Source organism: Gorilla gorilla, chromosome 1, assembly GCF_029281585.2.
Source record: "Gorilla gorilla gorilla isolate KB3781 chromosome 1, NHGRI_mGorGor1-v2.1_pri, whole genome shotgun sequence".
NCBI lineage: Eukaryota > Metazoa > Chordata > Mammalia > Primates > Hominidae > Gorilla > Gorilla gorilla.
This window is the reverse complement of record NC_073224.2, coordinates 127,321,584-127,334,725: the sequence shown is the minus strand read 5'-3', so window position 1 is coordinate 127,334,725 and position 13,142 is coordinate 127,321,584. Positions and strand designations below refer to the sequence as shown.

General features: G+C 37.3%; 1 protein-coding gene across 1 annotated transcript in view; it reads right to left on the bottom strand.

Moving 5' to 3' along the window:
• Positions 1–12,743, bottom strand: part of LOC101127788 (adenosine receptor A3) — a 78,604-nt gene extending 65,861 nt beyond the window's left edge. Inside the window, exon 1 of the mRNA XM_019018011.2 lies at positions 12,612–12,743. The gene's annotated coding sequence lies outside the window, so the exon portion shown is untranslated. The remainder of the gene's footprint in view (positions 1–12,611) is intronic.
• Between the last annotated feature and the right edge of the window lie 399 nt (positions 12,744–13,142).

Genomic DNA, 13,142 nt, shown 5'->3' with positions numbered 1-13,142 from the left:
TGAGCTATTTTCTTGGCAATTTCCCTGGGAATTATAATTAACATCTTAATTTATAACAATGTAATTCGGATTAATACCAACTTTTAATGTTGTACACAATTTTGTTCCTATATAGTTCAGTTTCTTGCTTTATGCTGTTACTGTCACAAATTACTTCTTAATACATTGTTTTTCCATCAATATAAATTTATAATTATTGCTTTATGTAGCTGTCTTTTAAATCAGATTTTTAAAAAGGGAGTTACAAACAAAAATACATTAATAATATCTTTTATATTTATCTATGTAGTTATCATTACCAGTGGCAGTGGTTTTTTGGTTTTGTTTTGTGGTTTTTGGTTTTGTTTTGTTTTGTTTTGTTTTTTTGAGATGGAGTCTTTACAGAGGGATTCTGCAACTTTATTGGGGCATGCCTTCAGCACTCAGCCGAGCGGTTTACATACAGCTCGGCCTTGGCCTTCACTTACTGTTTGCTCAGGTAAACTAGATGGGGAGAAATCAGGACTTTCTCTGGTCTTTCTTGAGCATGTGAACAGTTCTCGGCATGCACATGGCCTTCTAAATTCCCAGAAATGTAAGAGCTTTTCAAAGTCCTTATTCGCCAAAGCATCTCATTTAGGCTTTTCTCCCAAGATATTTGGTTAATCTATTGTTTGCCCCAACTGTTATCCATTGTCTCAGTAGCAAAGGCTAAAACATTTACTTGTGTTTTCAACAAATGACTCCAGATAGTGACTTTAGGGCTGGGCAAGCTCTGAAACAAGATAAAACATGACTTTTGAGCCCATCTCCTAGGGCGTCACCAGACAATCAACCAAGGACAAATATTTCCAAATGACAACATTCATTCTCCTTCTTCTGGTACTGGTGCTAGAAGGCAGGCTGTTATCTTCAAGTGGCTATCTGCCACTGAGCTGGGGAGCTAGAGATGGAGCGAAGGCAAGTTATAATGTCACAAGTCTGTCCCTCCTATGAAGACTCAGCTATTTTTCCTGAATATGTGTTCCCTGAGTTGCTGCAAGCATTTGGTGAATTTCCAGGGTTCTGAAAAAGTAGATTCTGATCATTTTTGGCAAATTTTTAGTTGCTTTTATGTTGGAGTTCATTTTCAGAGTACCTTACTCTACCATCTTCACAGAGACCACAACTCACCATTTTTTTTATCCACTATATCCAGAAAATCACCAAAGACAGCCAGTTATTCCTTTAAAAGTCACCTTTATCTATTTTTCTTAATCACTACCACCACCAGGCAGGCCTTGAGAGGCAATTTATTATACTATTTAAAACCATCAGTTCTGGAATCATATGTTGGTGTTTGAATACCAGCTCTACCACTTCCTATATGCATGACCTGGAGCAAGCCAATTAAAACTTTTTATGCCTCAGTTTTAACATCTGTAAAATGGGATAATAAAAGTATTGCTATGAGGATTAAGTGAGTTAACACTTGTCAAGTGAGTAGTACTAGGCCTGCATATAGTGAACACTCAAAAATTGTTAGGCACTGAATGCATCCAGCAAACATTTATTAAAGCTAAATTTATTAAGATTATATCTTAATAACTTAATAAAGTTCATCTCTAGGACTATTAAAATGAGCAAGACTGACAACAGGTAAGAGCTCTACTTTTGTGGAGCTTACATGAAATGTCCCAAACACTTCATATTCAGATTGCTATTTCTCAGATAACTTCTGCTGGGAAACAATTTCTCATTAATTTCTCATGTTTCTTCCCATCTTGTAAGCAGAGGCACAGATGGCCTTATTTTTGGACTGTCTTCCTCCGGAGCAGAGAACAGATTTGTTTATTGTATAGTATAATAAAAATGTCTTTCTCCAAGGCAAAGGCCAGGCAGGTATGCACACATTCCATTATAGAAGACTTGAGTTTCCTAGGCTTGGGATTCCTCAGCTCTGGCAAAAACTCATGACATATACAGCATTGATTCTGCATCACCTCTGTGGAATTTGAGGAGCATGGGGAATGGATATGAAACTGACATTCATGCTGCCACTATGCTATGATTAATAGAGTCCTTTGTCTCTGACTCAGGAGTCTCATGTCTTCCACCATCATCCACGCAACAGGATAACTTTTTAGCTTACATGCAGAGTAAAATCTCAGTTGTTTCAGTTTTTGACAACTTCTAGCCGGTATGCTGTTGCAAAGGCATCTTCCTTAAACCTAATTTCTACTGGTTACATCTAAATTTCTTTATCTGGCTTTCAGGCTCCTTCCTACCTACTCAGCTGAATATCTATTTCTTCTTGAAGAAGACTTTCTGCTTCATAGACCGGTGTTTTCACACATATACTGTGATGTTCCTTTCTACCTCCGACATTAAGCTCAAATTCCACTCCACCCCTTTTGTTGGAATTCCTTTCCTTTCCCCTTTTTTCCTATTTAGTCAACTCGAATCCATCTCTTAACACCTGTATCAAGTCCAAAACTGTCAAGAAACTTCCTCATTGATTACTCTTTCTGCAAACATCTGTAGAACTTAAGAACCTATACAAACAGTTTGAATATATATTGTGTTATTTTCTAATGGTTCCATATGGGCATGCATTGCTTCCCCATTCTGACTGTAAGCAAGAAGGAGGAGTGCAGGCACAAAGCAGAAATGGAATGTGACTGATTGGAATGGTTACGTGCATATGCACTAAAGCCAGAATTCCCAGATTTAGATCCTCACCACTTATTAGCTATGTGGCCTTGGGCTTATTACTTAACATCCCTATGCCTCAGTTTCTCCATCTTTAAAATAGAAATAATTATAATGATAATACCTATCTCATAGACTTCTTGTGAAAAATGAATTAACACACATAAAAACATAGATCAAGTTAGAAACGTCCCGGAGTTTAGAACTGTAAGAACCTGTGGAGGTATATAGTATTACAGAGGAATTTGAAAAACCTTTCTTAAAACCTCTCAAAACTACCAGATAAAAAATTAAAAACACCTTTTGTTTGACAAAAAATATAGGAAATATTCCAAAGTCAAAGGTGGCATGGCACAAATCTAAAGAGGAGGGTGAATGCTAAAGCTGGTAGCTGTTCTAGAACATTTGCTGGTCCACAGTAATCCAGAGCATTTGTTTCAGTGGCCACTTGGCTACAGGACAATAAGTCTCAGGTCTACACAAATTCAAAAGTAAGATTAGAAACCCAAACATTTATCCAGGATTGCAAAGGATCATATGCTCAGTGAATAATTAAAAGAGACACACATATACCCCTCAAAGGAATATGATGAAAAAATAATGGCACTTGGTACAAGGTCCAAAAGTCTTCTTTTGAGAATTTGTAACCACATGTGAGACTTCAAATAAGGTTACAGCCTGAATTCACATTTCCTTCATGTTTCTTCAAAGTGATTCAGGTTGGTAGACCCCAAGCCCCTGGCAAAAGCAAACACAAATTCTCTCCACTCAGGAATCTAAGAATCTAAAAAAGTTCCAAAGAATGTTAGCTCACAATTTACAAAAGTCACAAAATACACAAGGAAACAAAATTCCCTGAGTAAGGGACAGCAGAAACACCATGTAAGGAAAAAGTGACCTACCGAGACTTTAAATGTAGTTATTAATGGCTACAGAATATTTTTTAAGTATATATAACACATATAAAAGTAAGAGAACTAATTGAAAATAGGAGAAAAGAAAAAGAGGCTATCAAAAATGATCAGACAGGCGGGGCACAGTGACTCATACCTGTAATTCCAACACTGGGAGGCAGAGGCAGGAGGATCAGTTGAGGCCAGGAGTTCGGGACTAACCTGACCAACGTGACAAGACCCTGTCTCTACTAAAAACACAAAAACTAGCTGAGTGTGGTGGTGCATTCCTGTAGTCTCAGCTATTCAGGAGACTGAGGCATAAGAATTGCTTGAACCCAGGAGGCTGAGGTTGCAGTGAGCCAAGATTGTGCCACTGCACTCCAGCCTGGGTGACAGACTGAGACTCTGTAAAAAAAAAAAAAAAAAATTACCAGACATATTTGAAAAATAACCAAATAGATCCAGAAAAAAATTTTTTAATGTAATAATTAAATAATTAAATTTAAAACTCTGTGGACAGGTTAAATAGTAGACTCACCCAGAAGAATTAGTAAATTGAAGAATAGCTGAAGAAATTTTACAGAATTCAGCTTAGAGAAATCATGAAATGGAAACTACAAAATATTAAGAAACATGGAGAATGAAGTGAGAGCTATGTATGTATCTATTCACCTTCCCAAAAGAGGGATTAAAAAGGTAATATTCAAAGAGATACTGTCTTTTCAACAAATGGTGTTGGGAAAACTGGATAATAACAAAAGAATAAAGTTGGATGCTTACCTTATACCATATACAAAAAATAGCTCAAAATGGGTTAAAGGCCTAAACATAAGAATTAAAACTATAAACCTCTTAGAAGAAAACATAAGGGGACAAGCTTCACAGCATTGGATTTGGCAACGATTTCTTGGATATGACACCAAAAGCAAAGGCAACAAAAGAAAAAAATCGATAAATTGAACTACATCAAAATTTAAAACATTTGTGCATCAAAGGACACTATTGATGGATTGAAAAGGAAACTCACAAAATGGGAGAAAATATTTGTAAATCATGTGTGTGATAAGGAATTAATATATAAAATGCACAAGAAACTCCTGCAATTCAACAATGACAACAACAAAATACCCTTGATTTTTAAAAAGGGCAAAGGACTTCAGTAAACGTTTCTCCAAAGAGATATACAAATGGTCAGTAAGTAAATAAAAAGATATTCAACATCACTAATTGTTAGGGAAATGCAAATAAAACCCACAATGAGATATCACCTTACACTTATAAGTATGGCTATTAGCAAAAAAATACTCACACAGATAACAAGTATTGGTGAGGCTATAGAGAAATTGAAATTATTGTGCACTGCTGATGTCAATGTAAAATTGTACAAGTGCTATATAAAATAGTATGGCAGTTTCTCAAAAAATTAAAAATAAAATTAATAAAATGAATTTTATTATTAAAATAATAAAATAAAATAAAAAATAAATTAATAAAATTAATAAAAATAAAATAAAAATAAAAATAAAATAAAATTATGACTCCCCAGAAGAATAGAAAGTGGGGACTTGAACAGATATTTGTACACCCATGTTTATAGCAGCATTACTCACAGTTGCCATAGGGTGGAGGCAACCCAAATGTGTATAGATGGATGAATGGACACACAAAATGTAGCATTTACATACAATAAAATATTATCCAGCCTTAAAAAGAAAGGAAATTCCAACACAAGCTATGACATGGATGAAACTTGAGGACATTATGCTAAGTGAAATAAGTCAGTCACAACAAGATGAATATTGTATGATTCCATTTATATGAGGTACTTAGAGTAGTAGAATTGGGACAGAAAGTATAATGGGTTGCCAGGGGCTTGAGGGAGGGAGGAGTGGATAGTTAGTGTTTAATGGGTATAAAGCTTTACTTTGGGAAGCTTTTTAAAAAGTTCTGGGGATGAATGGTAGTAATGATTGCACAACAATGTGAATGTCCTTAATGTCACTGAACTGTACACTTAGAAATAGTTAAAATGGTACATTTTACATTATATATATATATATGTATATATATATTACCACAGTTTTTTCAAAACTTGGGGAAAAATAATGGTTGAGAATTTTTCAGAACTGATAAAAGATGCAAATATTCAACTTAAGGAATCACAAAGAATCCCTCATAAAACAAATACATATCTAGACACTTTGTAAAATGTCTTTGTAAAACCACAGATCTACAAAGAGAAATGTTAAGACTAGTTAGAAAGATATTACCTATAGAGAAATGATATTTAGACTGACAACTGATTTTTCAACACCACAGTGGAAGGCAGATGGAAAAGCATCATTTCTTCAAAAGACTGAGATGAAAAATAAGTTTACCTAAAAATGTATATATTTTAAAAATCTTACAGAAGGCCAGGCGTGGTGGCTCACGCCTGTAGTCCTAGCACTTTGGGAGTCCGAGACAGGCAGATCACGAGGTGAGGAGATCAAGACCATCCTGGCTAACACGGTGAAACCCTGTCTCTACTAAAAATACAAAAACAATTAGCTGAGCATGGTGGGACCCGCCTGTAGTCCCAGCTACTCTGGAGGCTGAAGCAGGAGAATCGCTGGAACCCAGGAGGAGGAGGTTGCAGTGAGCCAAGATCGCACCACTGCACTCCAGCCTGGGCAATAGAGTGAGACTCCATTAAAAAAAAAAAAATCTTACAAAAATAAGGAGGAAAATAAAGAAAATTTTGGATAATTAAAAATTGGAACTTTACTAATAGACCCAAATGAACTTCTAATGAATACATTCTGAGAAGTAGAATGATATCAGAAAAAAGGTTTGAGATGCTAGAAGGGATACTAAACAAATAGCCTGACAAATATATAGACATAGACAGAAATCTAAAAACAATTGATTATATAAAACAATAAGTAAAATAGCTAATTTATGGGATAAGAAGTAAAACAAACAGAAATGTGAACAGTGACAGCGTAAAAATTGGGGGAGATTAATCTGAGGAACAGCACTCTAAGCTTCCTTAAATTGTTAGAAGAGAAATGTATCAAATAGCTTTAGCCTGTATTAAGAAAATTATGCATGTTAAGATTTCTAGAGTAACCATTATAAGAATAGAACATCTATTAAAGGGGAAAAAATTGAATAAACGCATAAAATCTGAATCCAAAAGAAAGAGAGAAAGGAATGGGAATAAGCAAACAGAAAAAGCAGAAGAAATAGAAAGTGCACATTTAGATAATAGAAATTAATCTAAATATAACAGTAATTATATTTACTCTTTGGGTTAAAAATAAACAATAAACAGACCAAACTCTTTGGGTTAAAAAAGTCAATATGGAAATTTTTTTCTTTTTATTTTGAGACAGGGTCTTACTCCACTGCCCAGGCTAGAGTGCAGTGGTGCAATCTTGGCTCACTGTAACCTCCATGTCCCAGGCTCAAGTGGTCTTCTCACCCCAGTTCCCTGAGTAGCGAGGACTACAGGCACGTGCCACCACTCCCAGCTAATTTTTCTATTTTTTTTTTTTTTTTTTGTCTTAAGACAGGGTTTTGCCATGTTGCCCAAGCTGGTCTTGAACTCCTGGGCTCAAGCAATCCACCTGCCTCAGCCTCCCAAAGTGCTGGGACTACAGGCATAAGCCAAAGCACCTGGAGGGAAATAATTTTTAAACGGCACTTTTTAAAATCCACATTTGCTATTTATAAAGTGAACACTCAGAACAAAGAGACAAAGAAAGGTTGAAACTTAAAGAATGGCAATGTAGTAACTGAAAGAAAGCTTGCGTAGTTATAATACATGACTATCAGACAAAAATTTTGCTAAAATAAATGGGTTACTACATAACCATCAATGTTTTTATTTCCCAGGAAGATATAAACTTCTAAACTCTTATGTACCTAATAAAATTTAAACTATATAAAGTAAAAAATGACAAATTTACAAAAAAATTGACAAATACACCACCATTGTGACAGATTCTAGCATACCTCTTTCAGTAACTGATAGAATCGCTGCTTAAAACATCTACAGGGGATTATTTAAACAACACCATAAGTTTGATCCAGCTGATTATATGTAAAACGTAGTAACAAGTGAAAAGTATACTTTTACAAAAATCAAGCATATATGAGGTCATAAATTATATTCTAACATATTAAAAATAATCAGTTTCACAGAGACCAAGTTCTCTGAACATAATGCAGTTAAATTACAATATATATCCAGTTTTAAAAGATAATTTTTAAAAAACATATATTTAAACTTCTTTAGAATTTGAAAATATTTAGGACTAAGTGATAATAATAATGAAAATACATATCAAAACTTGTGGGATACAACTAAACTAGTATTTAGAGGGAAATGCACAGTCTTAATTGCCTATACGAGCAAGAAAAAATACAAATATTAATGAGATAATCAACTAACACAAGAAATTAGGAATAAAGCAATTAAAACAGATTCAAAGAATTGGAAGGAAGGAATTTATTCACGCATTAAACTAATGTTTATTGAACACCCACTATTAGGCATTTACGATTCAGCAGTGACCTAAAAAAAATCCTTTTCCTTATGAAACTTAGTGCCTCCAAAACCAAATATGGAAGTCAGCATAATACTGGTCATCAAGAGATTTGAGTTGCAGTCCAATTTTTCCAGTACCCAGCTGTGTGTCTTTAGGTAAATCATTTTTTCTCACTTTGCCTCTTTTTTCTTATCTGGAAAGGAGATCATAATTTCTATCCTATCTATCATGATATAATCAAATGGTATCCAATGACACAAACTATATTTTGGGAAAGTATAAGCATTATGCAAATATAAAATTATTATTATTAATATTTAAAACATCCATGTTCCTTTTGCTATCACTGCCTTCCTGGTCTTCGGGAAATAAAATGACTGCTTCATTTAAAACTTTCCTTCCTTCAGTTGGCTAAAAGCCATAACATGAGTCTAGCTATGAGGTGGCTTCAAATCTTAATGCTGGGAGAGACTGAGTGTTGGGTCACCTGTTACTGTGAAATCAAAGATGCAGCATAAATTACTAAGTCTACTCTCATGTATGCCTTGTATTTCTGCAACTCTGAACAGTGGAATTTTCACAGTAGGATTTAGCACTTATCAGTTGTCCTGTCCCACACTTCAAGATCAAATGTTCTTGACACATCAAACACTGAGTTAAAAATTGCCGCTCAGAGTAGGCAATTTTTTTCATTCAACACTCTTTTACTGAGCATTGCTTATGTGTTAGGTAATAGACTGAGCACTGGAAACTCAGAGATTACAATGTAGTTGGTGAGGCTGACAAAATTGTCTAGCATTCTCTTAGCATACTTATCTAAACACATGAGATCACAAGAGAAGACTCCCCCACCTACATACAAGCCCAACCTCATCTTACAATCTTTAGAGCTGAACTGACAAAGAGAGTGAGGTCAATGGTTCTCAGCCTTTTGGCTAAAATCAAGAGCGGAGAGTGAGGGCAGAGGTAGACGGTCCTGGTCTCATTTATTGTTTCTGTATTTCTAAGGCCTAAGGCAGGGGCTGATATTCACTAAGTTCTTAACAAATATTTGTTGGGTAAATGAATAGACTTTGTGGAACAGATTGAAAGAAGCCCTTGGTAGCAGGTACACAATATCCAGTAAATACTTTTTAAATGTTTTACTTATTAATTAGAGACAGGGTCTTCTGTCACCGAGGCTGGAGTGCAATGGCACCATCATAGCTCACTGCAGCCTCAAACTCCTGGGCTCAAGCACTCTTCCTGCCTCAGCCTCCCATGTAGCTGGGACTACAAGCATGCCTCACCACATCCAGCTAATTTTTTTTCCATTTGTTGGAGAGACAGGGACCTACTTTGTTGCCAGAGCTGGTTTTGAATTCCTAGCTTCAAGTAATGCTCCAGCCGCAGCCTCCAAAAGTGCTGGGATTACAGGCACACACCACAGCACCTGGCTGGGTAAATACTTCTTGATTGTCTTAGAGACCAAGGAAAATGTGTCCAGCCAATTTCTCTCCATCCTCCCAAATCCTTGCCAGGCCTTTCCTCTTGCCTCAGGACCTGTAGCCCAATTTGCTCTTCCTCCTGTAACAACCGCACCAGATCTCTGGCTGGTCCAGAAGTCGGGTGAAAGAGTGCTGTCATCCTCTGAAAGCCCATCCTTTACTAGGCTGAGTTTTGCTTTGTGTCCAGCGAACAAGGCTGACTTGAAAGAGGACCATACCCTGAAGAAGAAAATAATAGGGCTTTCCATCTTCAAAGCTCCTCCCTACACAATTTTGTTTGTTGGTTTGTTTGTTTGTTTGTTTGTTTGTTTTTGAGACAGGGTCTCCCTCTGTCACCCAGGCTGGAGTGCAGTGGCATGATCGTGGCTCACTGCATCCTCAACCTCCCAGGCTTAGATGATCCTCCCACTTCAGCCTCCCAAGTAGCTGGGAGTACAAGTGCACACCACCACGCCTGGCTAATTTTTGTATTTTTTGCAAAGACGGGGTTTTGCCATGTTTCCCAGGCTGGTCTCAAACTCCTGGGCTCAAGTGATCTGCTTGTCTCAGCCTCTCAGTGCTGGGATTACAGGCGTGAGCCACCGTGCCCGGCTCCAATCATTAATTTTAGATGGAGGATCTGGTGACCAGCTGGCAGCTATTATTAACATGTGACACAGAAGCAGATTGTGTATGTATTGGGGGAAGGAGGGAGGAAGGGAGGAGGAAATACAAACTGAGATACAGAGGTCATAGTCTCCACATCAAGGCCACATGGTCAGGTCAAACACAGAGCAGAAGGTCACAGAATTTTATTCAATCATAGGCCATTACTCTTCTCTCCTACTGCTCACTACTATAGAATTTTTTGTAATTTTTCCTTCTCATTTATGGAAGTGTCTCTTAATGGAGTCTTTCTCTCATATGTGCGTGTATTTGTGTGTATGTGTGTGTACGTATAATTGGAAGAGGGCCCTGTGTTGGGTCCATTCTGTCAGAAGTATGTCTGAATTTAATCCCCTTTCTCCATTCCCATGGCTATAGTCCTAACTCAGGGCCAAGCATTTTTGGCCTGGATGTTTTCAACATTCCTCCCCATCTCCTCCTTGCCCCTGGCCTCTCCCTACTGCATTTACCCTCCCTACTGACACCAGGTCATCCCTAGTTTAAATTTCTGCCTACGATAGAATTCAAACCCTCCACACTCTGAACCCAAATTAACTTTTCAATCTTTTTTCTCAACTGGGACAGCCACCCCACCCTGTGATTCAATAACATCATATGTGTCTCCAGGTCTTTGCTTGTGCCATTTCTTTTCTATGAGATGGTCTTTTCTTGTGGTCAACATGGACAAATCTTAGCTATTCTTCAGATACGCCATTTCCTCTGTGAAATTTGTTCTGACCCCACCACATCTTCCCCTATGTTCCACATCCATATCATTTTGTACACAACCCTTAGAACAGCACTTCAGTATTTCAATACAGTTATGTGTCTGTTTCCTCAACCATAATAGGAGGTCAAGAATTATACCTTATCTTTGACCCCTAGAACCTGTTGGTAGAGTTCAGTAAGAGTTTTAAAACTGTTGTCTGTGTGGTTAAATTAAACAAATAACCATAGAAATAAAGTGTTAATCATTATTGGTCATGTACACCTGCATTTGTGTCCATCAGATTTCCTGAACAAAAATCAAAATGTGTGGTCTGAAAATGTGACAGATGATTTGGAAGTGGAAAATGTCCTAGAAAATTTGTGTCATGCTTGCCCCATACTTGTGTCCCATAAACATCCCACCAACATTTCAGGACTAAAATTGCCAATATTTCCTCCCTCTACCTAAACCCACTGCCATGTTTCAAATGAAATTAATCCATTGTGAATCCAAGAAAATAAATTGCCTCTATATTGCTGTTTACTTCTCTGCCTGGATCAGGAGGCCATACACCTTTCTGTTCCTCTTGATAGGCTGGAAGACTAAAACCAAGATTAGCTTTGAATTACTCTGCTTTCTTTGGTTTGCTTTTAGTTCTCAATCAATCAAGTATTTTAGAAAAGCCCAATACAAGTAGATGCTTAGCCTTGTGCTGGTAGCTATTGCCAAGAAGATACATTGATTAGTCTCTTACTATGTACCAGGCACTGGGTTAAGAACTTTAGATAGATTATCTTTTGAAATTCTCACAACAGCCTTTTATAAATTATTATAATGTCAATATTGTGGATGAGAAAACTAAGGCTTAAAGAGAGTAAGCAACGTACTCAAAGTCCTACACAGCTAGTAAGTAAGCAAAACTAAACTTTAAACCCAATACTGAGGCTGGGCACAGTGGCATGTGCCTGTAGTTCCAGCTACTTGGGTGGCTGAGGCAGGAGGATCGATTTAGCCCAGGAGGTTGAGGCCATGATGAGCCATGATTAGCACCACTGTACTACAGCCAGGGCAAAACAGTGAGATCCTGTCTCAAAAATAAATAAATAAATAAATAAATAAATAAATAAACCCAGTACTAAAGTCTGTGCTCTTAACAACAAGCAGCTTACTGTTTATCTGGGGAGATAAGACATTCACATATGAAATAATTGGAAAACAGTATTCCTTGAAATGTCAGGATGTGGCTCCTTAAGTTCTCCAAGGCCAGATTGAGATCTGTTTTTCTGAACCTTGAGGGACATTCGGGAGAAACGAGCCTGAGTTTTATATAACAAAATAAAAGTTTACAAGAGCCCTGAGTTATATACAATAAATTCAGTGATCGAAGGTGTAGGGTAGGTAGACAAGAGAATTCATGGGAAAATGCCTCCAGAGCTAATAACTTGTATTTGTCAAACACTTTCCAGTTCACAGAGCATTTTCACGTATATTATGTCACATCATCTTCACAACCCTGTGGAATACAAATTATCTCTATTTTACAAGCTAGGACAAAGCATTGATTAAGTAGCTTGCCCCATATCATGAATAAATGTTCCAAAGTGGTCAGTATGCAGACTCAGACCCCAACCTCTGCCTCCCAGCAACTATATTTTCTGCTATGACTCACTGTGACTCAGGACTCAAGCAGCCCAGTGTCCAGTCTGGCTGCTCTTCCCAGGAGCTTTCCCACCTGGCCTCCTTCTGCTCAATGGGTCCTGCTGGAGACCCTTCCACTGGTCCAACTGGTGGTCTCTACCAACTGCCACAGAAGCTTCCAACAGCCACATTCCACCCATCCAACCCTTCTGCCATTAGAGAACCAGGAATTCCCTGGTTTTGGGGGTAGAGAATTGGATATACTCATAAAGCCTTAAGCTCCTAAAACTCATGACTATCCTTTTACTCCTGCCTCAAGTTTTACACATAAATCAATGAAAATCTGGTCATTGTGTGGCTTTCCAAGCCATTTGGACGTTGTGAAACTTGAAATGAGAGAAACATTGAAGTTTCTGGAACTCTACTTCTGAGTACCTTATTGCCTTTTCCCATTCCCTAACCTTCCCTGTGATAGTCTTAACATTCCTGCAGTCAATAAATATTTATCAAGCACCTGTTAGGTGCCAGAAACTATTCTAAGTTGGGAGTATAGGCCTAGCAT